Genomic DNA, 26414 nt, shown 5'->3' with positions numbered 1-26414 from the left:
AGCGCGAGCGGCTCTGGCCGGACTGTACGAGGCGAGGGGGCGGAGGGAGGGACGAGGGAGAGGCGGGGCCGGGGCCGCGGGGCGGAGCCGGGACAGGTCCACGGCAGTCGCCATCTTGGCTGAGGGCAAAGACGCTCCTGGCGCTTCCGTCCCTCGGCTTGCCTCAATTGCCACTGCCATTTTGGATCAGGGTAATTCCCGCCTCTTGCGCGCTCCCGGTTACAACCTCGGCGCCATCTTGGATTAGTTCAATGTGGCCACCCTCGCCAGGCCTGCTGCCTCTGCCAGCTGGATGTTGCGTCGTCTCTCGCTATTCGCCCTCCTGTAATCACCGCCTCCATGTTGAATCAAAACAATTGTGCTTTCGTTCTCCCTTCTTCAATGGCCCTACCTTCACACCTAAACACTATCGCTCCGGTATCCTGCCATTTTGAATCAGGGCGGTTGACGGTGGATTCACTTCCCATCAATCCTTGAGGCTGCATGGACCAGCCCTTTGCTAGGTGCGCTTTACTTCCAACCCGTAGCCGGGTTGGAGATTCCACCTCCGAAGTTTTCTTTCTGACTTTTGATTTTACATTCCTAGTACAGTGGAGAAGCCCAGGAGGCCTAGAATCCAGTGTCGTCCGTGAGGTTTGGGCAGGTGTTCAAGTGCATCTTCCAGCCTGAGACCACATGGACTCGCTCATCGTGAGGGCGAGAAGAGGATAAGCCCATTGGGCTGTCGGCTGAGAGTGAGGTGCGGGGTAAGGGAGTAGATTTATAGATATAGTGACTAAAAATAAAAGGATGTTGGCTTAGGTGGAAAACCTGTCTGCTTTGGGAAGCTGGAGCAGCTTGTGGGCACTGCTTCAACCAGCTGACCCCACTTTCCATTCATTGCTTTGTTTCAGGAGGTTCTTTATTTGTAAACGTCCCCTGCAATTTTTTACACACCCAAGCAGCTCCTTAAATGTATTACTGTATATGTGGTAGTATAAAATATATATGGGTTCATTCCAGCAAGTACTTATGGAGCGTCCACAAAGTTGCCCTGGAGTTCATGGCACTAAGTGAAAGAGACAAAGTCATCGGTCTCCCAGGGATTATATAGAGCAGCGGCCCCTAACTTTTTGGGCACCAGGGACCGGTTTCGTGGTGGGGGGTGGATGATGGTTTCAGGATGATTCAAAGGCATTACATTTATCATTAGATTCTCATAAGGAGCATACAACTTAGATCTCTCCAATGCGCAGTTCACAATAGGGTTCGCTCCCCTCTGAGAATGTGATGCCACCGCTGATCTGAGGGAGGCGGAGCTCAGGAGGTAATGCTCCCTTGCTTGCTGCTCACCTCCTGCTGTGCCTCCTGGTTCCTAACAGGCCACGGACTGGTACTATCCGCAGCCTGGGGCTTAAGGACCCCTGAGGGAACCAGACGAAAATGCTCGTATTAGTTGGTGAGAAGTGGTATCAGGAAGTTATTACAATAATCCAGCTATAGTGATAGTGGTGTGGGCCAGAGTGGTGGAGATCGAGGTGATGACAACAACAATGAATTCTGGGCATATTTTAGAAGTAGAATCATAAGATTTGTGGCTATATTAGTTTTGGAGTGTGAGGTCAAAGGCATTTTGAGCAACTTGTAAGAAACTGTTTTTAAGGCGGAAGTCAGGAATTTTGTTTTTTATATGTTGAATTTGAAATCCTTATTAAACATCCAAGTGGAGAGGCTGGATAGACAATTAGATTTAGACCCTGAGGTTCGGGAAGGAAGTCCAATGGGCTGGAAATATAAATTTGAGAGTTGTCAACCTAAAATAATAAAAAAGGTAAGAATCTAGTTGAAAAGAAGTTTATTCAAGCATAAACGTTGAAGATGGCTACCAGGAAGTGTAGATTCAAGTTACCGTAAATATACACTCTGATTAGCAGCAGTTATGAGTGGGTTTTTAAAGGAAAAAGAGGCAATTTCTAAGTTGTTTACTAAGAATTTACATTAAAATTACATTAGCTATTGATTGGCTATAAACTATTATTTGTATCACAGATTCCAGGAACATGAAGATAATGGGTGAGGCTCAGAATGGGTGAGGTGAGGAACAGAATGTCTAAACAATTGCCCCCAGGCAAACTCCTGTTTCTCTGGGCCTGATAAGTTTTTGCATACCTCACATAGCTCAGACAGCTCAAAGCTGTTAGAGCCATTTATCTTTTCTCAGAGTTCTGAGGGGGGTGGTGGTATTTAAATCCATGACACTGTAATCACCCAATATGTTCTTCCTGCCCACTGCACAGACAAAATCAATTCATGGAGACCATGGCATTGCAATAAAGAGTTTAATTGACATGAGATGGAGTTATTACTCAAAATCTCCCCCAAAAGTCAGAGGCTAGGGTTTTCCAAGAATAGTTTGGCTAAGATCTGAGAGCTATAGTCAAAAAACAAACACACACACACACAAACAGTTTGGCAAACAGGAAGCTGGAGGAATGGGTGCTGCTGATTGGTTGGGAATGCAATTATAGGGATGCAATTAATGGGTGCTGCTGATTGGTTGGGAATGCAATTATAGGGATGTGGAAAATGGTCCTCCTGCACTAAGCCTGCTTCTGGGTGGAGGCCACAGGACTGGTTGAGCCAAGAGTCAAAGGTCCCAGTGGGGTCATTGGCCATCCGAAATGCAGAAGCCTGAAAGGTTATCTCAAAAGGCCAATCTTAGGTTCTACAATTGGGAGAGCTGCAAATCTTGTGACCTCTGCAATAGTGGCTGGTAATCTATTTAACTTAACGAAGCCTATGTCTTAGCAGAATTCAAGCTCCTCTTATCCTTCTAACCTGGTGGCTTTTCATTAGTTTTACAAAAGTGGTTTAGTTTTGGGGAGGGGCTATTATCACTTAAACTATAAACTAAGTTTCTCCCAAAGTTAGCTTGGTCCAAGCCCAGGAATGACCAAGGGCAGTATTGGAGGTTAAAGGTGAGAAAGGAAAACGCCAGATTCACTGAGCCAAAGGAAAAGTCAAGCTGGGAACTGGGTCACACAAACCTGCCTCCCATTTGGTTCCTAAATAAGATGGCTACAAAGATAAAAGCTATATACTTCCCTCACATTTTGCCCACAAGTAAATTCCTTTTAGGCCCAAAGATCTTTACTCTAAAACAGTTCTGTTGAATTTCAACCTGGCAATATAAGTTGATGTCTTCACAGGTATGAGACATAGGACAGAACTCAAGGTTTTCCCTCTGCTCACCTGAGACAAATGCATATCTGATTGCTTCCTCTGCCCTATTGTCTATGTTATCTTATGTAAAAATACAGATTAACTGAGCCAGATGAAGGCATGAATATTTCCTCCACACCCCCCTCACATGAAAATTGTGTATTCAAAAGGATGCAACTGTTTTGTCTTTTTATCTACTGACACAATTTAAAAATATTTTTCAGCTGGGTGCAGTGGCTTATGCCTGTAATCCCAGCACTTTGGGAGGCCAGGCAGGTGGATCATGAGGTCAGGAGTTTGAGACCAGCCTGGCCAGTATGGTGAAACCCCATCTTTACTAAAAATACAAAAATTAGCTGGGCGTGGTGATGCACACCTGTAGTCCCAGCTACTTGGGAGACCAAGGCAAGAGAATTGCTTGATCCAGGGAGTTGGAGGTTGCAGTGAGCCAAGATTGCGCCGCTGCACTCCAGCCTGGTGACAGAGCAAGACTCCATCTCAAAAAAAAAAAAAAAAAAAAAATTTATCTTCCCCCAATATCCACCCTTTCCCCTTTAAGTACTGAAGCCCTCAAAATAATCTTTGGAGATAAGCAAATACCTGCTTCCCTGGCATGCATCCTTTACTATGGCAAATAAACCTCCTAAAATGATTGAGACTTGCCTTGGTCATGTTCTTTGATTTGCAAAGGCAAGATGGGGGCTGGTTAGATCAGATCTCTTTCAGTCATAATTTTCTCACTGTTACAATTCTTGCAAAAGCAGTTTCAAGACCTCAAGAGATGAAGTGAGAGGTATAAATTGACAATTGTCAGGGTCCCATCCTTTTCCACCATTGTTGCAGATTGTTTAGAGATTCTGTTGCCTCTGTTCCTTGTTCAGGAAAACAAGGCAGTTTTCCTGAATTTTTTCTTTTTTTTCTTTTTTTTTTTTTTTTTTTTTTGGAGACAGAGTCTTGCTCTTGTCCCCCAGACTGGAGTGCGATGGCACAATCTCAGCTCACTGCAACCTCCGCCTCCCGGGTTCAGGCGATTCTCCTGCCTCAGCCTTCCAAGTGGCTGGGATTACAGGTGCCTGCCCCAATGCCTGGCTAATTTTTGTATGTTTAGTAGAGACGGGGTTTCACCATGTTGGCCAGGCTGGTTTCGAAGTCCTGACCTCAGGTGATCCACCCACCTCAGCCTCCCAAAGTGCTGGGATTACAGGCATGAGCCACCACGCCCGACCTTCCTGAATTTTTTAAAGTGCAAGTTGGTGAGCCCAACTTGCACACTGTAATCAGAGGGCAAAACAATTTCTTTGCAAAAGAAATAAAGAAGTGAACCATTTTACAAAACCAAATAATCATTCATCTGAAAGCTTCTTTCATTCATTTGACTGATTTTTTTTTCAATATAATCTACTTAATGGGAAAGTAGGAGGAGGCAGGAGTGCATACAGTTCTGTTCAGTTGGAAGTCAATTTAAAACTCAATGTATCTTCTTTCAGTCACTTCAGCCCAATTCCAGGCTGTTCTTTACAGCAGCGATCTCCAACCTTTTTGGCACCAGGGACTGGTTTCATGGAAGACAATTTTTCTGTGTACTGGAGAGGGAATGGTTTCAGGATGAAACTGTTTCACTTCAGATCAACAGGCATTAAGTGGAGCATGCAACCTAGATCCCTTGTATGCACGGTTCACGATAGGGTTTGTGTTCCTCTGAGAATATAATGCTGCTGTTGATCTGGCAGGAGGTGGAGCTCAGGTGGTAATGCTCACTTGCCTGCTGCTCACCTCCTGCTGTGTGGCTGGATTCCTAACAGGCCATGGACCTGTACCAGTCTGTGGCCCAGGGGTTGGGGACCCCTGCTCTACAGTATAGCCAGAGTGATCTTTTTCACATACAAGCTTGTTAATGTCTACTACCTTCCTCTACCTGACCCCCTAAAGATATTTAAATGGCTTTTGATGACACTTAGGATAAAGCATATAATATTTAATGTGGTATACAAAAATCTGCATAGGCTAGAGCCTACCTGCCTCCTCAGACTCACCATGCCCCTCCTAGTCATACTGGCCTCATCTTAGGTCTTCCATCAAGCAATACTCCTTTTTTGCCTCAGGGAATTTGCATGTGCTGTTCCAGTCATGCCTTCCCAATAGTCCCCCAAAGTTTTAACTCATTCCAGCATTAACTCAAAAGTCCAAGTTCAAAGTCTGATCTGAGACAAGGCAAGTCCCTATCACCTGCAAGCCTGTACAATCAAAAACAAGTTAGTTACTTCCAAGATACAATGGGGGTATAGGCATTGGGTAAATGTTCCCCTTCCACATGGGAGAAATTGGCCAAAACAAAGGGCCCACGCAAGTCTGAAACCTGGTTGGGTAGTCATTAAATATTAAACCTCTTAAATAATCTCCTTTGACTCCATGTCTCATATCCAGTGCATGCCGATTCAAGAGGTGGGCTCCTAAGGCTTTGGGCAGCTCTGCCCTTGTAGCTCTGCAGGGTACAGCCCCCAAGGCTGCTTTCATGGGCTGGAGTTGAATGCCTGCAGCTTTTCCAGGTCCAGAGTGCAAGCTGTTGGTGGATCTACCATTCTGGGGTCTGGAGGACAGTGGCCCTATTCTCACAGATCCACTAGGTAGTACCCCAGTGGGCACTCTGTATGGATACTCCAACCCCACATTTCCCTTTTCTGCTGCCCTAGTAGAAGTTCTCTGTGAGGGCTCCGCCCATGCAGCAGACTTCTGACTGGACATCCAGTCATTTCCATACATCCTCTGAAATCTAGGCGTAGGTTTCTAAACCTCAGCTCTTGGCTTCTGCAAACTTGTAGGCCCAACACCACATAAAAGCTGCAAGAGCTTGGGGCTTGCATCCTCTGAAGCAATGGCCCAAACTGTACCTTGGCCTCTTTTAGCCATGAGCTGGAGTGGCTGGGACACAGGGAACCATGTCTTGAGGCTGCACACAGCAGTAGAGCCCTGGGCCTGCCTAGCCCAGGAAACCATTTTTCCCTCCTAGGCCTCTAGGTCTTTGATGGGAGGGGCTGTCCTGAAGATCTCTGAGATTCCCTGGAGACATTTTCCCCATTGTCTCAGCTATTAACATTCATCTCCTTGTTACTTATGCAAATTCCTGCAGCTGGCTCAAATTTCTCCCTGGAAAATGGGTCTTTGTTTTCTACTGCATTGTCAGGCTGCAAATTTTCCAAACTTTTATGCTCTGCTTCCCTTTTAAACATAAGTTCTAATTTTAGATCATCTCCTTGTGAACGCATATGACTGTTTGCTTTCAGAAAAAGCCGTGTGACATCTGGAATGCTTTGGTGCTTAGAAATTTCTTTGCCAGATACCCTAAATCATCTGTCTCAAGCTTAAAGTTCCGCAGATCTCTAGGGCAGGGGCAAAATGCTGTCAGTCTCTTTGCTAAAGCATACATAGCAAGAGTGACCTTTCCTCCAGTTCCCAATAAGTTCTTCATCTCCACCTAAGACCACCTCAGCCTGGACTTTATTGTCCATGTCACTATCAGCATTTTGGTCAAAATCATTTAACAATTCTTCAGGAAGTTCCAAACTTCCCCATATCTTCGTGTCTTCTTCTGAGCCCTCCAAACTGTTGTGACCTCTACCTCTTTCCCAGTTCCACACTTGCTTCAACATATTCAGGTATCTTTATAGCAGTGCCCCACTCCCAGTACCAATCTTCTGTATTAGTCCAGTTTCACACCTCTATAAAGAACTACCTGAGACTGGGTAATTTATAAAGAAAAGATGTTTAATTGACTCACAGTTCTGCATTGCTTGGGAGGCCTCAGGAAATTTACAATCATGGCTGATACAATTAGGCTGTGTTTCCACCCACATCTCATCTTGAATTGTAGTTCCCATAATCCCCATGTGTTGTGGGAGGGACCCAGTGGGAGGTAATTGAATCGTGGATGTGGTTACCTCTATGCTATTCTTGTGATAGTGAGTGAAACTCACAAGCTCTGATGGTTTCATAAGCATCTGGCACGTCCCCTGCTTGCATTTCTCTCTCCTACTGCCATGCGAAGAAGGTATGTTGGCTTCCCTTTCCAACATGATTGTAAGTTTCCTGAGGCCTCCCCAGCCATGCAGAACTGTGTCCATTAAACCTCTTTCCTTTATAAATTACCTAGTCTCAGATATTTCTTCATAGCTGTGTGAGAAGGGACAAATACAGTGGTGGACAGTGAAGGAGAAGCAAGCACCTTCTCCACAAGGCAGCAGGAGAGAGAGAGAGTAAAGAGGGAACTGCCACACACACATAAACATCAGACCTTGTGAGAACTCACTATCACTAGAACAGCATGAGGGAAACCATCCCCATGGTCCAATCACCTCCCACCAGTCCCTCCCTCAACAAGTGATGATTACAATTTGAGATGAGATTTGGGTAGAGACACAGAGCTAAACCATATCACTCCTTTTTTGCATTTATAATCACTAATTCTTCCCCCTCTACTCACTGGAATTTGTACATCTTGCTTCTCTTCTTTTATTGGTTACCATAGAAATTACAGCATGGATCATTAACTCATTAAAGTCTAATATTAATCAGTATCTTTATTATCTTCTTAAACAATACACAAACCTTTCAAATCTGCCTGGTCATTTTTAATAATCCCTTGTTCCTTGCCTATATGAGTTTTTATGAATATATAATACCATGTATCTGTCATGGCACGTTGTACATAATAGTTTCACTGCCCTAAAAATTTGTGCTTTACCCATTCATCCCAAACCAGCCTCCTCCCACACCCATAGTTACCATTGATTTTTTATTGTCTCTACAGTGTTGCTTTTTCCAGAATGCCATATAGTTGGAATTACACAGGATGTTGCCTTTCCGTTGTTTTTCTTTTTTTTTTTTTTTTCACTTAGCAACATGCACTTAAGGTTTTTCTGTGTCTTTCATGGCTTGATAGCTTACTTCTTTCAATCACTGAATAATATCCCATTGTCTGGATATACCTTCTTTTTTTTTTTTTAACCTATTCACCAATTGAAGGACATCTTGGTTGCTTCTAAATTTTGGCACTTACGAATAAAGTTCCTATGAACATTCATGTGCAGGTTTTTATGTGGATATAAATTATGTTTTGTATTTCATCTTTTGTTTTCTTAAATATTTTATACAGACTTATTTTATTTTCCCTATATGATAATTCCAATATTTGAAGTTTCTGGGGGACTAAATCATTTTGTTGTTGTCGTTGTTGTTTTTCACTGACTCATGGTGGCTTATCTCCCTGTAATTTTTTATTGTAAGTTTATTTTATTGAATTTAAATCAACGGAAATTCCAAGGACCTATATTGGGATGCTTTCCTTCAGAAGGACTTTTATATACCTCTGCTAAAAGCCAGAAGGCATCTTTAGTGTGCCCTTCAAGGATCCTGGAGGTTCAGCTTCCTCAAGTTGCCATGGCTCCAGGTTTAGCTTCTCATTCGCAGAACGGGTGTTGGCATTTGCAACATAGTGAAAACTCCCATATCTAATTTTTTAAGAAATAGAAATTAATACCTAAGAATGTGACCTCAAAGGTGTAGAGTTTTAAAACTATCAATATCACCATAAATGAGAAGATTCGTACATTTGACTATATTAAAATAAAGAACTTTTGTTTGCCAAAAGATAGCATGAAATAAGCAAAAAAGCAAGGTAGAGAGTAGAAGATATTTGCCACATGTCTAATTAATAAAGAATTAGCCTCCAGGATATATGAAAACTCTTTCAAATCAATAGTAGACAATCATATTGGAAAAAAATGAGCAAAGACTTTAACAGAAGAAAATATAAATGGTCAATAAACATACACAAATATGCTCAGTCTCATTATTAGGGAAATGCAAGTATAACCACAGTGAGATACCATTAATTATCCTCTAGATGGGCTAAAATTCAACAGTTTGATAACACCAATTGTTAGCAAGGGTGTGATGCGGCAGAAACTTTGCAGACTGCTGTTGGTTAATTGATGCATTCAGTTTGGGAAACAATTTGCCATTATCTAGTAAAGTTGAAGACACATATATCCTGTGATGGTTATTCAACTGCCAGGTCGATGACCTTAAAGATCTCCTAGGATACATCCATCTGGATATTCAAAGCAGCATTGTTCATCATACCCCACACTGAATACAACACAACGTCTATCCACAGTAAAATAAGTAAATACATCATGGTACATTCCTATGATGGGATACTTTACAGCAATGCAAATGAACAAACTGCAGTTCTACTCAGCAACATGGATGAATCTCATAAACAAAATATTGAATGACAGAAGTAAGGCACAAAAGAATATATACAGTATGATCCATTCATCCGAAGTTCAAAATGAGGCCAAATGAAATGATGTTGTTTAGGGATACAGACACAGGTGGTAAAACTGTAGAGAAAAGCCAAGAAAATTATTATCACAAAAGTCAGGATAGTGGATATCTCTGATGGAGAGAGAGGATTTTATGACCAAGAGGGGACAAATAGCAGGGACTGGGAGAGGGCATGAGGAGGGGTTCTGGGAGTAGGAAATGTTTTATTTCCTCACGTGGGTGTGGTTCCGTAGGTTTTCCTTTCGTGATGATTCATCAACATGTATATTTATGTTTATGTCAGTTATATTTCATAATTGTTTTAAACAAAGGAATGACCAGCACAAGGAGAGGCAGAGGTATGACATCTAGGAAAAATGCACAGGTAGCTTCACCATTGTTGGTGATGTTCTTAAGTTAGGTGTGGATTCATGAGTGTTCATTTCATTTTTATGCTCATAACTTACATATACTTTATATGTAAGATACATCTCATGTTAAATATGCATAAGCATTTTATAATAAATTAAAAGCAAAGAGGAATCCTGATAGTAGGAAATAGGATGGTTTGCACCAGGATTGTCATCCAGGAAGCTATCGTATAGTTAATCTGGACATAATAAGAATGTTAGAGACTGGAGTCACTGCCATCTCTTTCAGGGAAGCCCTGTTGACAGACAGGGGCCATATTTTCTACCATATTATTCTCATTCCCCTGACTACATACATAGATGCTAAGACTATAAAGCAAAACCGTGAAATGTTTATCACAAAAGTCAGGATAGTGGATACTTCTGAACTGAAGGTGGGCACTCCTGTTTCTTATCTTTTTGTCTTCATAGAAAAGGCACGAAAAGACGTATGTACTAACCAAATTTCCAGGTTCCTAAATAACGGAGACTAACTCTGGTTAGTTAGAGAGAAAATGAATTTATTGAAAGGACATTGAATAGCTCACAAAATTGATGGAAAAGCTGAATAATGAGGCTTGGCACTTGGAAAGGAGCCATGGGAAATTAAGCAGCCAGAAATAGAGACCAAATCAATACACAGGAAGCATCTAGTTAGTATCCAACTGCATCTGTCATTGGCACAGCCACCACTGGACATTGGACATACCCTTATTGCTTCCTCTTCCACCTCTGGAAAGATTCTAAGTGCCATTTGCTTCTTTCTGTTATTCCAGAATCAAGGTCTTAGGTAGGAGTGTCTGATTGGAAGGTCCCGTGCCCAAATTCTAGAGACAAGGGATCTGGGAAAGGGGCTATTTGTCCACACTTAAGCTTCTTTATTGGAATTCTTTCCAAATAGGAAGTGTGTTTAGATACTGGGAGGCCAAAAATGAAAAACTTCTATCACAGGGAATATTAGAAATAAACATATCTGGCCTCTGCCTATTCACAGGGAGGAGAAAAGATTAATAGGATCAATTAAGATCTGTGAAATTCACAGGGGCACGCTTTTACTTGGAGACAAGGGATTCTGCATAGTCACTAAACTGAAAGGCAGCCAGGCTTTCTCTTCCTTCTGCTTTGCAGTGCACCAGTCTTTCTCTTTTCTAGTTTTTCTGCCTGTGATTGGCAGTGGGAACTGGGGTGGAATTTTGATCAGTCCTGCCAGGCCAGGAAGCTATCTTCAATTCAGGAAAGTGAGGCGTGACCCTGCTGCCATCCCCAAACTGGCCAGCATCAGAAAACTTTTCAAGGGTATGTTTTTGGGTGCATGACAAACCATGAAGACAACTGACATTTGGGCCGGGCACGGTGTAATCCCAACACTTTGGGAAGCCGAGGTGGGAGGATCACATGAGCTCAGAAGTTCGAGGCCAGCCTGGGCAACATAGTAAGACCTTGTCTCTACAAAACATAAAAATATTAGCTGAATGTAGTGGTGCATGTCTATAGTCACAGCTACTTGAGAGGCTGAGGCAGGAGGATGGCTTGAGCTGGGGAGATTGAAGTTGCAATAGGTGGTAGTAGCACCACAGCACTCCAACTTGGGCAGGCAACAGAGCAAGATCCCATCTCAAAAAAGAAAAAAAAAAAAAAAAAAAAAGACAGCTGACATTTGGATTATTGTTTGGCTGGTGATCTAGTTTTTCTATCATGCAAAACCCTGGAGGAAAAGAGGGACAGGTGATAGGATTCAGACTCTAAATTCCACCCTATACTTCCAGTTAGCGGTCATTTAGACTGGCTGGTGATACAATCTAATATGAAATGGCTATATCAGATTCGTCTCTTTGAGAATCTGAACTTGGAAGAACTGAGCCCTCAGCAGATGTGGAGAGAGAAGAGAAACATGTGAGAGGCTGTGTGATAGTTGCCTTGGTATTTGATGACTTTCTATGATCAGCTGCAGGCTATAGTCTCCCTACAAATAGTTAATGAACACACTAATGAAGTCGGATCACATTTATGAATAAATGCTGATTAAAACAATGAGATAGATGTCTTCTCCTTCTCCTCCTCCTCCTCCTCCTCCTCCTTTCTCCTCCTCCTCCTTCTTCCTTATTCAAAATGTCAGTAACACTGTTGGCAGAGGTATAAGAACAGTTGTGTTCTTACACTTTGCTATTGAAAGTATAGATTGATAAACTTTCTGGAAGAGAGCTTGGAAATACATAAATTCATACCAAAACTTTAAAATTATGTGTGTCCTTTGACCCAACAATTACACTTCTTGGAACTTTTTTATTTTTATCTGTTTTAGAGATAGGATCTTGCTTTATTGCCCAGGCTGGCTTCAAACTCCTGGGCTCAAGTGATTCTCTCACCTCAGCCTGCTGATAACTGGGACTACAGGCACACGCCACTGCACCTAGCCATTGGAATTTATCCTAAAGAAAGAATTTAGGATGTGAAAAAATATTTAGTTATAAAAGCTCATCACAATGCTATTTACAATATGAATATTTCCAAACTGTTGGAAACAATCTAAATGTCCAGCAGTATAGACTGACTAAATTATGATGGAAGCTTAAAATAGTATATTCAGCCATTAAAAATGATTTTGCAGAAACTTACTTTTAAATGAGGCTTCTGAGTCAAAAACAAAAACAATTAATCATTCATAGCAAAAGCAGCAGCCAAAGCAACATCCCATGTTGGTTTCCAAGGGTCATCCTGAGAGCGAGATGGTACCTGCACATGCAGTGGGGTGCATAACAGGAGAGGAACCCTGTAAAAATTAGGAAACACTGATCTTATATATAACTGCCAGAGACGTGCCCATCTTCCCCTCCAGGGAGAGAGAAACCTTAGTTTACTCTGGAATGTAAGCAAATCTTCTCCAGGAAGGGAGGAAGAAGAGTTTTTTATCTTTACTATTCTGGTCCATCTCCAGGGAGGGAAACATGTCTACACTTTACTATCCTGAGATGTCTCCTTATATAAGTATTCTTGAATTGTTTGCAATTGCCTTTGATCAGAGGACTTGAGCCATGCAGAAAAGTGAGATGTTCAGGGTGAATCTTCTTCTAACATTGATTGTATGTGAAGGGCAGAAGATTGTTTCTGAAACTGTCAATTTTTTTTCTCAGTTTGAAAAGATTTTTATTTTTTATTTCCTATTTTTTAGAGACAGGATCTTTCTCTGTTGCCCAGGTTAGAGTACAGTGGCATGATCACAGCTCACTGCAGCCTTGAACTCCTGGGCTCAAGCCTCAGCCTCTCAAAGTGCTAGGATTATAGGCATGAGCCACCACGCCCGGTTTTGAAGAAGTTTTAAGTTTGGGAAAATAATATTGCATAGATGTATTTGACATGGACATTGTTTAGAATATGCTAAGTAAAAAAGTGGATTATACATGGCATGTAGTAAGATCCCATTTTTTAACAATTAGGTATAGTATTTGTCTATGGAGAAAAAAATCTGGAAGGGGGTATACCAATATATTAATAACGTTTATGTTTGGCTGAGAGACAGCATCATTTGTTTTAAAATGTTCTTTCTGTTTATATGTGTTTTGTTTTTTCTCCAATGAATGTAGCAGTTTTTGTGATTAAATTTCTCTCTTTCCCTTCCTTTCTTTCTTTCCTTCTTTCTCTCTCTCTCTCTCTCTTTCTTTCTTTCTTTCTTTGACCGGATCTCACTCTGTTGCCCAGGCTGGAGTACAGTGGTGCAATCATAGCTCACTGCAGCCTTGAACTCCCAGGCTAAAGCAATCCTTCTGCCTCAGCCTCCTGAGTAGCTGGAACTACAGGTGCATACCATCACATCTGGCTAATTTTTAAACTTTTTGTAGAGACAGAGTCTCCGTATGTTGCCCAGCTGGTCTTGAACTCCTGGGCTTAAGTGATCCTCCTGCCTTGGCCTCCCAAAATCCTGGGACTACAGGTGTGAGCCACTGCACCTGGCCTTAAATTTTTTCTTTGTATCTGAAACTATAATTCCACTTTTTCTTTCTGTCTTCTATTAAGGGTAGGTATCAATAATATGGGGTTTTTGTTTTGTTTTGTTTTGTTTTTTGCTAGTTTAGCTAAATCTTGGATAAACTTAAACTTCCCTATAGGAGGGAAGAGAAAAGGGTAAGAGGAAAACAACAATACTAAGAGAGAGGATGGAGGCCAGGTGAGGTGGCTCACACTTGTAGTCTCAGCACTTTGGGAGGCTGAGATGGGTGGGCTGCTTGAGCCCAAGAATTCAAGACTAGCCTGGGCAACATGGTGAAACCCCATCTTTACAAAAAATATGAAAATTTGCCAGGTATGGTGGTGGGCGCCTGTAGTACCAGCCACTCAGGGGACTGAGGTAGGAGGATCGCTTGAGCCCAGGAGGTCGAGGCTGCAGTGAGCCTTGAGTGGGCCACTGTACTCCTCTGCACCAGACAAAACCAGAGAGAGCATGGGGGAAAAGTAAAAACGGAAACTTGGCAGAAGAGGCAGGTCTTGCGGGGGTTTGAAGTGAAATGCTGTTTGATATAAACTCCTTTATCCACATCCCTTACAAAGTCAGTAAATTCTATGATGTTTTTGTATGAGTGGAATTTTTAGTGGGAAGCTCAGAGAAAATGAAGAGGAGACAATAGTAATATAGGTTGCAGTTTGGGTGTTGTATAGGAGCTTCAAACAAAAATGCTTAGCTATATTTAGATTAAATGATCACCTAGAACAGTGGTTCTCAAACTGTTAAAAGTTATTAAGGATCCTGGCCGGGCGCGGTGGCTCAAGCCTGTAATCCCAGCACTTTGGGAGGCCGAGACGGGTGGATCACGAGGTCAGGAGATCGAGACCATCCTGGCTAACACGGTGAAACCCCGTCTCTACTAAGAAATACAAAAAACTAGCCGGGCGAGGTGGCGGGCGCCTGTAGTCCCAGCTACTCGGGAGGCTGAGGCCGGAGAATGGCGTGAACCCGGGAGGCGGAGCTTGCAGTGAGCCGAGATCCGGCCACTGCACTCCAGCCTGGGCTACAGAGCGAGACTCCGTCTCAAAAAAAAAAAAAAAAAAAAAAGTTATTAAGGATTCTAAAGAACTTTTCCTAATGTGGCTTTTAACTATGTATTATTTACCATGTTAGAAATTAGAACTAAGAAAATTTAAGATCACAAGAAAATATAAACCCTCAGAATGATCACATCGTTACACATCGGGTAGACTCTGGAAAACTCCCTTCTACATTTGTTGGTGAAAGAGGGTGAAAAAGACAAATAACGAGTTAGCATTATTATTAAAATAGTATTGACTTCATGTTCCCCCTGAAATGGTCTTGGAGTTCCAAACCACAATTTGAGAACCACTGATCTAGAAAATTAGTATTTTGTGAGGTAGGATATTGACTTCTACTTCTGCTCCATTTTCTCTTTTCTCTCTAGTGTCCTGTTGTTTGCACATTGGACCTCTTCTGATTCTCTTATCTTTTCTCTCCTGTTGTTCATTGTTGTCTTCTTGTTTTTCTTCTCCTCCCCCCCACTCCTCCTCCTCCTTCCCCTTCTTCTTTCTTCTTCTTCTTCTTCTTCTTCTTCTTCTTCTTCTTCTTCTTCTTCCTCTTCCTCTTCCTCTTCTTCTTCCTCTTCCTTTTTCTTCTTTCTTCTTCCTCTTTCCCCTCCTCCTCCTCCCCCTGCTAATCTTCCTCCTCCTCCTCCTCTTCCTTTTTTTCTGAGACAGGGTCTTATTGTGTCATCCAGGCTGGAGTGCAGTGGTACGACCACAGTTCACTGCAACCTCGACCTCCCAGGTGGTTGGAACTACAGGCACACGCCACCACACCTGGCTAATTTTTAAAAATTTTTTTATAGAGATGGGGTTTCACTATGTTGCCCACGCTGGTCTTGAAATCTTGGGCTCAATTAATCCGCCTGCCTCGGCCTCCCAAAGTGCTGGGATTACAGGTGTCAGCTACTGTGTCTGGCCTCTTTTTGAATTTCTTCCTGGGAGATTTCTATAATATGTCTTCCAACCTAATTCTTTGAATGCTTCTTTAATTTTTTTCATTTTTATTTTTTGTGTATAGCATCCTGTTTGGTTTTGGGTATAATATTTTCTTAAATTTCTTTGAGGATATTAATTATTGTTTTCCTCTCCTCCCTATATGATCTCTATTTCTTCCAAGTTCTTTTTAATGTTTGTTGTCTTCTTTGTCTTTTGTGTTAGAAAAATTTCCTCAAATATCTGATGGTATTTACTTGTTTGCCTGTAGTTAAGAGTGAAGCACTAAGAACTGAAACTCTGTGACTAGCTGGGGCCTGTTTACTGTGGGCCTTGCTGTAGAATGCTCAGAGTCATTAGAATGATCTTAGCACTATCTGACAAATCCATGATAATGCAGAATTCAGTTGGATGTCATTTAATGTCCATAGGGGTGTGACCCTACCATAAAGAAGGACATGAAAACATTTTGGGATTCTACCAACTCCAAAAAGGTTTTAACAGACTGTGATGGTTAATATTGAGTGTCAACTTGATTGGATTGAAGGATGCAAAGTATTGTTCCTGAGTGTGTCTGTGAGGGTGTTGCCAAAGGAGATTAACATTTGAGTCAGTGGACTGGGAGAGGCAGACCCACCCTCAATCAGCTGCCAGCACCATCTAATCAGCTGTCAGGGTGGCTAGGATAAAAGCAGGAGGAGGAAAGTGGAAGGACTAGACTGGCTTAGTCTTCTGGCCTCCATCTTTCTCCCATACTGGATGCTTCCTGCCCTCGAACATCAGACTCCAAGGTCTTCAGCTTTTGTACTCTTGGACTTACACTAGGGGTTTGCCAGGGGCTCTTGGGCCTTTGGCCAGACTGAAGGCTGCACTGTCAACTTCCCTGCTTTTGAGGTTTGGGGACTTGGACTGGCTTCCTTGCTCCTCAGCTTGCAGACGGCCTATTGTGAGACTTCACCTTGTGATTTTGTGAGCCATAATAAACTCCCTTTCATATACACATTTATCCTATTAGTCCTGTCCCTCTAGAGAACCCTGACTAACACAGAGACTTAAATAGGAATCCTGGGCTGGGCGCGGTGGCTCAAGCCTGTAATCCCAGCACTTTGGGAGGCCGAGACGGGCGGATCACGAGGTCAGGAGATGGAGACCATCCTGGCTAACACGGTGAAACCCCGTCTCTACTAAAAAAAATACAAAAAACTAGCCGGGCACAGTGGTGGGCGCCTGTAGTCCCAGCTACCCGGAGGCTGAGGCAGGAGAATGACGTAAACCCGGGAGGCGGAGCTTGCAGTGAGCTGAGATCCGGCCACTGCACTCCAGCCTGGGCGACAGAGCGAGACTCGGTCTCAAAAAAAAAAAAAAAAAAAAAAAGAATCCTGAGGATCCAATGAAATGACCGTATCTTTACGGGTAGTTGGAAAACATTACATATCCAAGGAGAACTGAAGAAATGTAAAACCAAGTAGTGATGAAAGATGTTACCTACAATCTTTTTTGAGACAGGTTTTCCCTCTGTCACTCAGGCTGGATGCAGTGGTACGATCATGTCTCACTGCAGCGTCAACCTTCTGGGCTCAGATAATTCACCCACCTTAGCCTCCTGAGTAACTGAGACTACAGGCACACACCACCACATGCAGCAGATTTTTTTGTATTTTTGGTAGAAGCAGGGTTTCACCACGTTACCCAGGCTGGTCTCGAACTGCTGGGTTCAAACGATTCATCCACCTTGGTCTCTCAGTGCTGGGATTACTGTGCCTTTCCTAGCTACAATTTTATTTGGGGTTGCAAACTCCAGGAACAAAGGAACATTTAGGACTGAAACTCAAGGACTGGATTTTAGAGTCCAAAATGTAGTGACTACAGAAAGGAACTTAGCTTGGCAATCAGTCACAAGAAATGTTTCCAGGGTGTCTTATAATTCCAAGTCTCATGCTCAGCTGAAGTCTTTGGTCAGAGTAAACTCAGCCAGCTGAGAAGATGATGTTCCCCTAAGTGGAAAGGTAATATTTCTTCAAATGAACAACTTTCTTTAACTTTATAAAATTTAGAATTTAGGAAAGTTACAAAGTAAACATATGGTATTAAATGTTAGTTAAAATCCTTATTTTAGGTACTTCTTTTTATTCTTTTTTTAAAGATGGGGTCTTACTCTGTCCTGTCAAGGAGCAGGTGTCCCTGAGAACCCAAACATTCCAGAGAGTATCTGAGAACCTACCTGGGAAAAAAGTCCCGTAACACATATAGTAGGCAAAGAGCCAGAAAATTAGTTTAAAAGCAGCATAGGGATGGGAGGCAGCATGGGTCTCTAAAGCTGTCCTGCTGCTGTCCGGGAGTACCTGCTATGTAAGTCCTAACAAACTCATCTACTTGCTCAACTGGACTTGTCTGAGTCATTGTTTGGTCTCTCGGCTCCCTCCCAGTTTGGGGGAAGGTTTTTCTATGTGATTCCAGGTTTTTCTCATTACAGGCATGGCAATACATGCCTGTAGTCCTGAGCTACTTGGGAGGCTGAGTCCAGAAGTTTGAGGCTGCAGTGAGCTATGATTGCACCACTGTATTCCAGCCTGGACGGTACCTTGCTCAAAAAAAAAAAAAAAAAAAAAGGCATGTTAGAGAAATAGATTAGCCTGTGATTCCAATTTAACATATAAATTGTGTAACTGACTTAGATTTGGGATTCAAGATTTAACACTTACTAAATTTATAACAGTATTGGACCATTTAAGAGAAATTAAGTCCTATTGTATTTATAAATTTAATTATTATAAGACTTATTATATTTGAGAAGTTATTTGTAGGAGCTTTTCCTGGGAAGTTTTGTTATAAGCCAATTGAAGAATTTAAAATGAAAAGGAAATTATTATATGCTGGTAATAATTTTCATTTGTTTGTTTGTTTGTTTTGAGACAGGGTCTCACTCTGTCACCCAGGCTGGAATGCAGTGAGGCCATATCAGCTCACTACAACCTCCGCCTCCTGGGTTCAAAAGATTTTCCTGCCTCAGCTTCCCAAGTAGCTGGGATTATAGGCACGCACCACCACAGCTGGCTAATTTTTTAATTTTTTGTGGAGACGGAGTTTCCCCATGTTGGCCAGGCTGGTCTTGAACTCCTGACCTCGAGTGATCTGCCCAACTCGGCCTCCAAAAGTGCTGGGATTACAGATGTGCACCACTGTACCCAGCCATGTTTGTTTTTTGAGACAGAGTCTCACTCTGTTGCCCAGGCTGGAGTGCAGTGGCACAAACATAGCTCACTGCATTCCTGGCCTCAAGCAATCCTCCCACCTCAGCCTTCCAAGTAGCTAGGATTACAGTTATTTATTACATTTATGAATATGATTTTAAAATGATTAAGGGAATTAATTAACTAGATGCTAAAAGTCCCCTTAAAAGTTAATATTGCATTTTGGTAGATTTTATAAACCTACCAAATCATATCTGCCAATTGAATTTAAAAGTTTAAGGAAGAACGGGGTTTTAAAATTTGCAGTAGGTAAAATATGAATTAAAAAGAACAAAATGGGCCGGGCGCGGTGGCTCAAGCCTGTAATCCCAGCACTTTGGGAGGCCGAGACGGGCAGATCACGAGGTCAGGAGATCGAGACCATCCTGGCTAACACGGTGAAACCCCGTCTCTACTAAAAAATACAAAAAACTAGCCGGGCGAGGTGGCGGGCGCCTGTAGTCCCAGCTACTCGGGAGGCTGAGGCAGGAGAATGGCATGAACCCGGGAGGCGGAGCTTGCAGTGAGCCGAGATGGTGCCACTGAACTCCAGCCTGGGCGACAGAGCGAGACTCCGTCTCAAAAAAAAAAAAAAAAAAGAACAAAATGGTTTCTGAAAAATTTTTCTGTGTGCAATAATTACCGTTAAATGCATAAAGTACCCACATTGACAATTTGATGAGAATTGGACGTTTTTATTGAGAAATTCCCACATGACAGTGTATGTGGGTCATTTCTCTGGATTGTCCAGTTTCCAAGAACAGTCCTTCAATCCTTTGCCTGTGTAGGAATAACCTGCGCAGGGCTGGCTTCATGGGCCAGCATCCCATGCAGTCTCACAGGGCCCTGTTCTTGGAAGGACCTCATGCTTGTTCTAATGCTCTGCTGTTGCCATCTTGAAAATTTTATTTTAAACAAAGAGCCTTACATTTTTATTTTGCACTGGGCCCTGCAAATTCTGTAGCCAGTCTTGCCCTGTAGTCAGAGTTCTGGCAGCCAAGCAGTGGGAGAGGGCTGGAGTTTCAAAGGTCAGTGTGCAGACTCTCCCCAATCCCTGAGTTTTCTCAGTTTCCTCCCTCTCACCCGCCAAGTTGTGCCTGTTGTCCACAAGTCCATGGTCTCTCCAGTCCAACTTTGAAAGATCCACTTTCCTGCCAGGGTTGCGGGGAGGGACTGTCAGATGGCCATATGGGCTAGAGGAGGAGGAGATGAGGGGGCTATCTAGTTCCCCTGCTTTTGCTAATTCTGTGGTAGGAATTACCTTGCCTTTTTCGTTTGTTTTTTTGAGACAGGGTCTCATTCTGTTGCCCAGGCTGGAGTACAGTGGCATGATCATAGTTCACTGAAGCCTTGAACTCCTGGACTCAAGGATCCTCCTACCACAGCCTCCCGAGTAGCTAGGATTACAGGTGTGTACCACCATACCCAGCTTGAATCACCTTGTTTTTGAGGCTTTCTCCCCTGCAGACACTTGCAGAATGGAAAAAGTTGAAACTTAAAATTAATTACCAATTAGCCTATTCCAAAATTTTGCTGACATCTCAACTCTAATGTATCTCCTCTCTCATTCTTTGCCCTTGTGGGTTTATGACTTTTGTTCCTTTATTAAGGTTTTGGGAGAAACAGAAGAAAATGCAGGTGTTCAATCTGCCGGGCATGACCAGTAGTCTCAATTTAGCTTCCATAGAAACAACTACTCTTCTCCTTAGTACTCGATTTTTGTTGCTTTATGTAATACTTAATCAAATTGTATAATTACAATGACAAGTACAACTGGCATAAATAAGTTTAAGAACAAACCCATTTTGACTCTCAGTAAATATGCACGTCAGTTAGTGGGAACAGAAGTATATGGGCATTAGTCATTTTACAGAAGAAGTGAGAGTTGTGGTTAAGTTGGGCAAGTTGGATTAAATGGAAATTAGTCAACTGAGTTTCTATTTTAAATAAATGAATATAAGGCATTCATTAAGAGGGTGTATTATTGAAAATCTAAATGATTTGACTTCTTAGACAACCAATTTAAAGAAGCTAATCTGTCTTTTTTTGTTGTTGTTTAGAAAAAAATGGGGTTTCATTCTTTTTGCCCAGGCTGGAGTGTAGTGGCATGATCACAGCTCACCACAGCCTCAATCTCCCAGGTCCAAGCGATCCTCCCTCTTCAGCCTCCCAAGAAGCTAGGACTACAGACACATACCACCACACCCGGCTAATTAAAACACAAGTTTTTTATTTTTATTTTTTTTATGGAGACGGGGTCTCCCTATGTTTCCCAGGCTGGTCTTCAACTCTTGGGCCCAAGGAATTCTCCCACCTTGTCTTCCCGAAGTGCTGAGATTACAGTCATGAACCACTGTGCCTGGCCTAATGGTCTTTTAAAAAGCCTTTAGCAAACAAATGCCTTTCTGAGGTCAGAGTCTTTTCTGCACTTTGACATGGGTAGTATCGAAGTGTCCAGAGTTAACTCCTGACTCCTGGCTCCTGCTCTATCCTAACTCCCAACAATCTCTGCCTCTGCCTTGATCTCCTAGTGGACTTTTGAGCTGCTTTGACCTCAAAGACCTTGGTTTGCATGTATGAGTCATACCTTGTGAGGCTCCCTTTCATAGGTACTTGGCTGTCCAGCCTCTAGCCTTTGGAGAATTCAGGGCAGACGGACTTGCTTTCCTATTGGCTTCCTCCTATGCAGGATGTTAGCTTCAGTTTCTCTGCTCCACATCAGTTATCCATTCTTTGCTTTCCATCTTCCAGAATTCTGACATTTTCCATCTGTCATCACCCGTATTTGTCTTTATATTTGAAGAGTTTACAGCTCTTTTAAGAACATTGTTATCCCTTTACTATCAGTTTAATGAAAGTTCTGAGGGGTAGAGAATCACTGCTTCTCTTGAGTAATTCATGTGTGGCTTTCTCTCTACTATGGTAGCTTCCTATTTCCTAAGCTGATATTTCCTTGATCTCCTGATTCTTCTGAAAACAGGAGCCTCAGTTTTTAGCTTTCTAGACAATTTGAAAAAGACATCTACTCAGCCTTCAGAGCCCTATTTGTTCTGTGGTTAATATGCAGCCAGAAAGAAGTCAATGTAAGTCAGCTTTTGCAAGTATCAATTAGAACTTAGGGGATGTGTCAGGATAAAAGTTAAGTGTAATTATTTTAGGTCAAGCTAACTCTGGGAAATTTCCTCTTGATAGAAAAATAATACTCATAAGGTCAGATGAGCTTTTCTCCTTTGACTGTGAAGAAGGGAATATTTAGGGACTGGAAGTTAAAACTTTTCCTTAGGACAAGATTAAGAGTTGTAACATTTCCTAAACTCACAGCAATTGTTTTTTTGTACAATTGCATGGCACTTTCAGTTTCAAAGGTCCTTTTTTTTGGGAGGTGGATAGAACTTAAAATAATACCTTCCATCTTTAGTACAGTTGTTGGTGGGATATTGGTTCCAGGACACCCCCACAGATAACAAAATCTGTGGTTGCTCAAGTCCCTTATATAAAATGGCATATGTAGTATTTGCACGTAACCTACGCACATCTTCCTGTATGCTTTAAATCATCTCTAGATTACTTATAATACCTAATACAATGCCTACACATCACTCTTTCACATAGATTCAGTGTAGTACTAGGTGAGCAGCAAATTCAAGATTTGCTTTTTGGAATTTTGTGGAACTCCCCACCCCCAAAATATGTATATATACATATATATTTTATATATAGTTTATATATAATATATATGTATTTTTTATATATATATATATATATATATATTTTTTTTTTTTTTTTTTTTGAGACAGAGTCTCACTCAGCCACCCAGGCTGGAATGCAGTGGTGTGATCTTGGCTCACTGCAACCACAATCTCCCGGCTTCAAGCAATTCTCCTGTCTCAGCCTCCTAAGTAGCTGGGATTACAGGCACCTGCCATCATACCCAGCTAATTTTTGTGTTTTCGTAGAGACAGGGTTTCACCATATTGGCCAGACTGGTCTTGAACTCCTAACCTCAGGTGATTTGCCTGCCTCGGCCTCCCAAAGTGCTAGCATTACAGGCATGAGCCACTGTACCTAGCCCCCCACCAAATATTTTCCATCTCCAATTGATTGAATCCATGGATTTGGAACCCATGGATACAGAGGGCTGACTGAATATAACTTTTTCACATATTTTTTTTTTTTTTCCTGCAGAAATGTAATCAGTTCTTTCAGACTAGAGATTGTTTCTGATACATCTTAGCATCTCTGAGTGCCAGAATGAGGGCCTACCATAAGGTCAGGCACATAAAGCTCGTTTAATCTTTCTATCAACCCGTGAATGTGGAAGTACAGTTACTCTAATGTTATAGCTGTGGAAACTGAGGCACAACCTACACAGCTGTAGTAAGAGGTAGAGGTGAGAGTTAGTAACTTATTTTACAGAGGGAATGAAAATGGTGGGTAAGTCGGACAAGTTGGTTCCTAGGATAACACCAAGAGGAACTGACTCCACTGATTAACCAGGTTAGCTGCCTCCTACCCAAGTACTCTGCAGCATTTGCCTTCAGTGACAACATGTAAGGTGCTTTCCGGAGAGACAGATCTGGGACTTCATGGAGCTTGCAGAATTGGTTGTATGACTGCTGGCTAATAAGTGTTTGACACATTTGGCCTAAGACTATCTCTGAAACATACCACCTGAAGCGTGGTTGTGGAGAAGCCCCATAGTTCAATCTATATCTTAACTGTTGGAGGCTACTGATACCTGCCTTAAAGATGTTATTAATAACAAACATGAATGACCACATTGACTTAGGTTAATTTGTAACCTCCTTCTCTCTTAGTTATCTCCAGCCAAAAGAACTCTAGTCTAAGAGAGTCACAAAATATCTTGTGAAAATTTACCACAGGCCTCAGAGACTCGGGGGACTGAAGTCTCTGACATGAGTGCTTCCTGCAGAGTATAAGCATTTGGAACATGGATAAGTCCTGTGGGCTAAAATCTCCGGCAAGCAGCAGTTAGAAATTCAATGTTGTCCCCAAGCACTATAGATCTCCTGAGTGTTTTGAATTCCAGTGGGAAGGGAGTTCTGATAAAAGGCAGCTGAGTTTGGAAGGATTATAGCCTCAGGATGGCTCCTCTCCCTTTTGACCCATGGTTGAGGAAATTCTGCCTCAGCAGCCTTGTCTCTCTCCCTTTCTGCATCCATCTCACTGGTGTCCCCAACCCCCGGGTACATGGCCTGTTGATCCCCCATGTGTGATCCCCCATCTCAAGCAGCAATTCCAAAGACGTTGGAGAATGTTGGCCTTGTTGGTTGTCTCATATCAGAAATAATCTGAGAGTTGCTTGTGAATTGCAGGACTATTTAGATTTTGAGGTCATAGAACTGGTACTTTTAAAATGTCTTTTTATTTTTAAATTATTATTATTATTATTATTTTTAAGAAATAGAGATGGGGTCTTGCTATGTTGCGCAGGCTGGTCTTGAACTTCTGGCCTCAAGTGATTCTCCTGCCTTGGCCTCTCAAAGTGCTGGGACCACAGGTGTGCACCACCGCACCCAGCCTTTAAAATGTCTTAAAAAGTGAAAACTATATTTGAATATAAATAAAGAATTAAGAACAATACTTGAGTATTGAGACTATATTATCCAATACAATTGATGAAACTATAGACCACACTCTCTAGACTTGCACACAAGCTTTTCAGTTTTAATTTCACATAATTTGAAAACTGACATACATGTGACTATAGAGCATTTGAAATGTGACTCATACAACTGAGGAACTGAATTTTTTATTTTATTTAAGTAACTTAAATTTAAATAGCCACCTGTGAGTAGTAGCTACCATCCTGGTCACCACACATCCAGAACACGGTGGTAAGCCTGTATCAGGATAGTCTAGGTTATGTTGCAGCCACAGAGAACCCTAAAATCTTGGTGATTTAAAAGAACAAATATTTATTTCTTGCTGGTGTTATGTCCCCATTTTGGGTTGGCTAGAGACCCAGATGGCTGCAGCAGCCACCATCTCACGCATTGCCAGTCATTATGGAGAGGCTTGTACCAGCACATAAATGCTCTGGTCCCGAGGGTACATACATAACTTCTGGTCACAGCTCACTGACTAGGACTAGTCACATGGCCCCATCTAACCAGGAAGCCGACAGTGAAGCCCTAACTCTGTGCAGAGATCCTTAGCAACAACTGCCACTGACATTATCCCCCACTTTCAAAATACAGAGAAGGAGTCCCAAGGGATAAAGAGAGTAGTGCTACTTGTGTTTTGTTGAAAAATGGAGAATTGGGTTTCTCGGAACTCATTTATTATCTCCTATGTACTCATTAGCACGGATTTATCAAAAACAGGTGAGGTGTGGAGCAAAAAGCAAATTTCAAATATTTTAACAAAAATAAAAAACCTTTACATAAATTTAGAGCTGACAACAGTCAGCATGTCTTACTAGTTGCATGTAGGAAATATCTTTTAATAAGAAGATATGCAATGCAAGGAACAATCAATGGATTTTTTTTATATGTTTGGGATGAAAATGAATGGAAGAAAGTATATCTGTTATTTTTCTTGGTGCAGCATATAAATTGTACATTTTTCACTAGCAAGGAATAAAAAGAGTCATTTTCTTTAAAAACAAATTACTAGGGACATTTGTGGATTGTGATTGTCTTAAATATGAAAACACTAAACATTTATTAACTGGACAACGGATTGTTTCTTTCCAGACTACATCAAAGAATCAGAGAATTATCTAGCCCTACATTTAACAGCGTGTCTTAAACTCTTTCTAGACCATCCACAATATTGCTTGAACATCTGAAGACATGGGGGACTCGCCATCTGATATCTGATAACAGACTTCCTGTAAAGCAGAACCAGTAGTTTCTTGATAACAAATTCTTCAATATGAAGATATGGATAAAGCATTTGGCTGCCAATAATGAATTGCACCAAAGTCACCAATTCAAACCATGCCCTGGTAAATAGTATTAGTGATGATGATGATGATGATGATGATGATGTCACGTGTTGAAAATGTCATGTAGATTTTAGCATTTTGAGAACGTGATACTCTATAACAGTGGTCCCTAACATTTTTGGCACCAGGGACCACTTTCATGGAAGACAGTTTTTTTCATGGATCAGGAGAGGGGGTGGTTTTGGGATGATTCAAGCACATTATACTTATTGTACACTTTGTTTCTATTATTATTACATTGTAATAATAATAAAATAATTATACAACTCATCATATATAGACTCAGTGGAAGCCCTGAGCTTGTTTTCCTGCAACTAG

The 26414-nt window shown here is 41.8% G+C and overlaps 1 long non-coding RNA gene across 2 annotated transcripts; it reads left to right on the top strand.

The window, feature by feature from the left end:
• Positions 1 to 134: 134 nt before the first annotated feature.
• On the top strand, positions 135 to 26362 carry LOC126949189 (uncharacterized). 2 transcript variants are annotated; one of them, XR_007723608.1, is made up of 3 exons: positions 135 to 739; positions 20416 to 20532; positions 25909 to 26362. It is a non-coding gene; the product is annotated as an uncharacterized LOC126949189 (long non-coding RNA). The 2 variants fall into 2 exon arrangements; XR_007723609.1 differs by having other exon boundaries at positions 135 to 746.
• The last annotated feature ends 52 nt before the right edge of the window (positions 26363 to 26414 follow it).

Source organism: Macaca thibetana, chromosome 2 (assembly GCF_024542745.1).
Source record: "Macaca thibetana thibetana isolate TM-01 chromosome 2, ASM2454274v1, whole genome shotgun sequence".
Classification (NCBI taxonomy): domain Eukaryota; kingdom Metazoa; phylum Chordata; class Mammalia; order Primates; family Cercopithecidae; genus Macaca; species Macaca thibetana.
The sequence above is the reverse complement of the archived record's forward strand: the minus strand, read 5'-3'. Positions and strand labels throughout refer to the sequence as shown.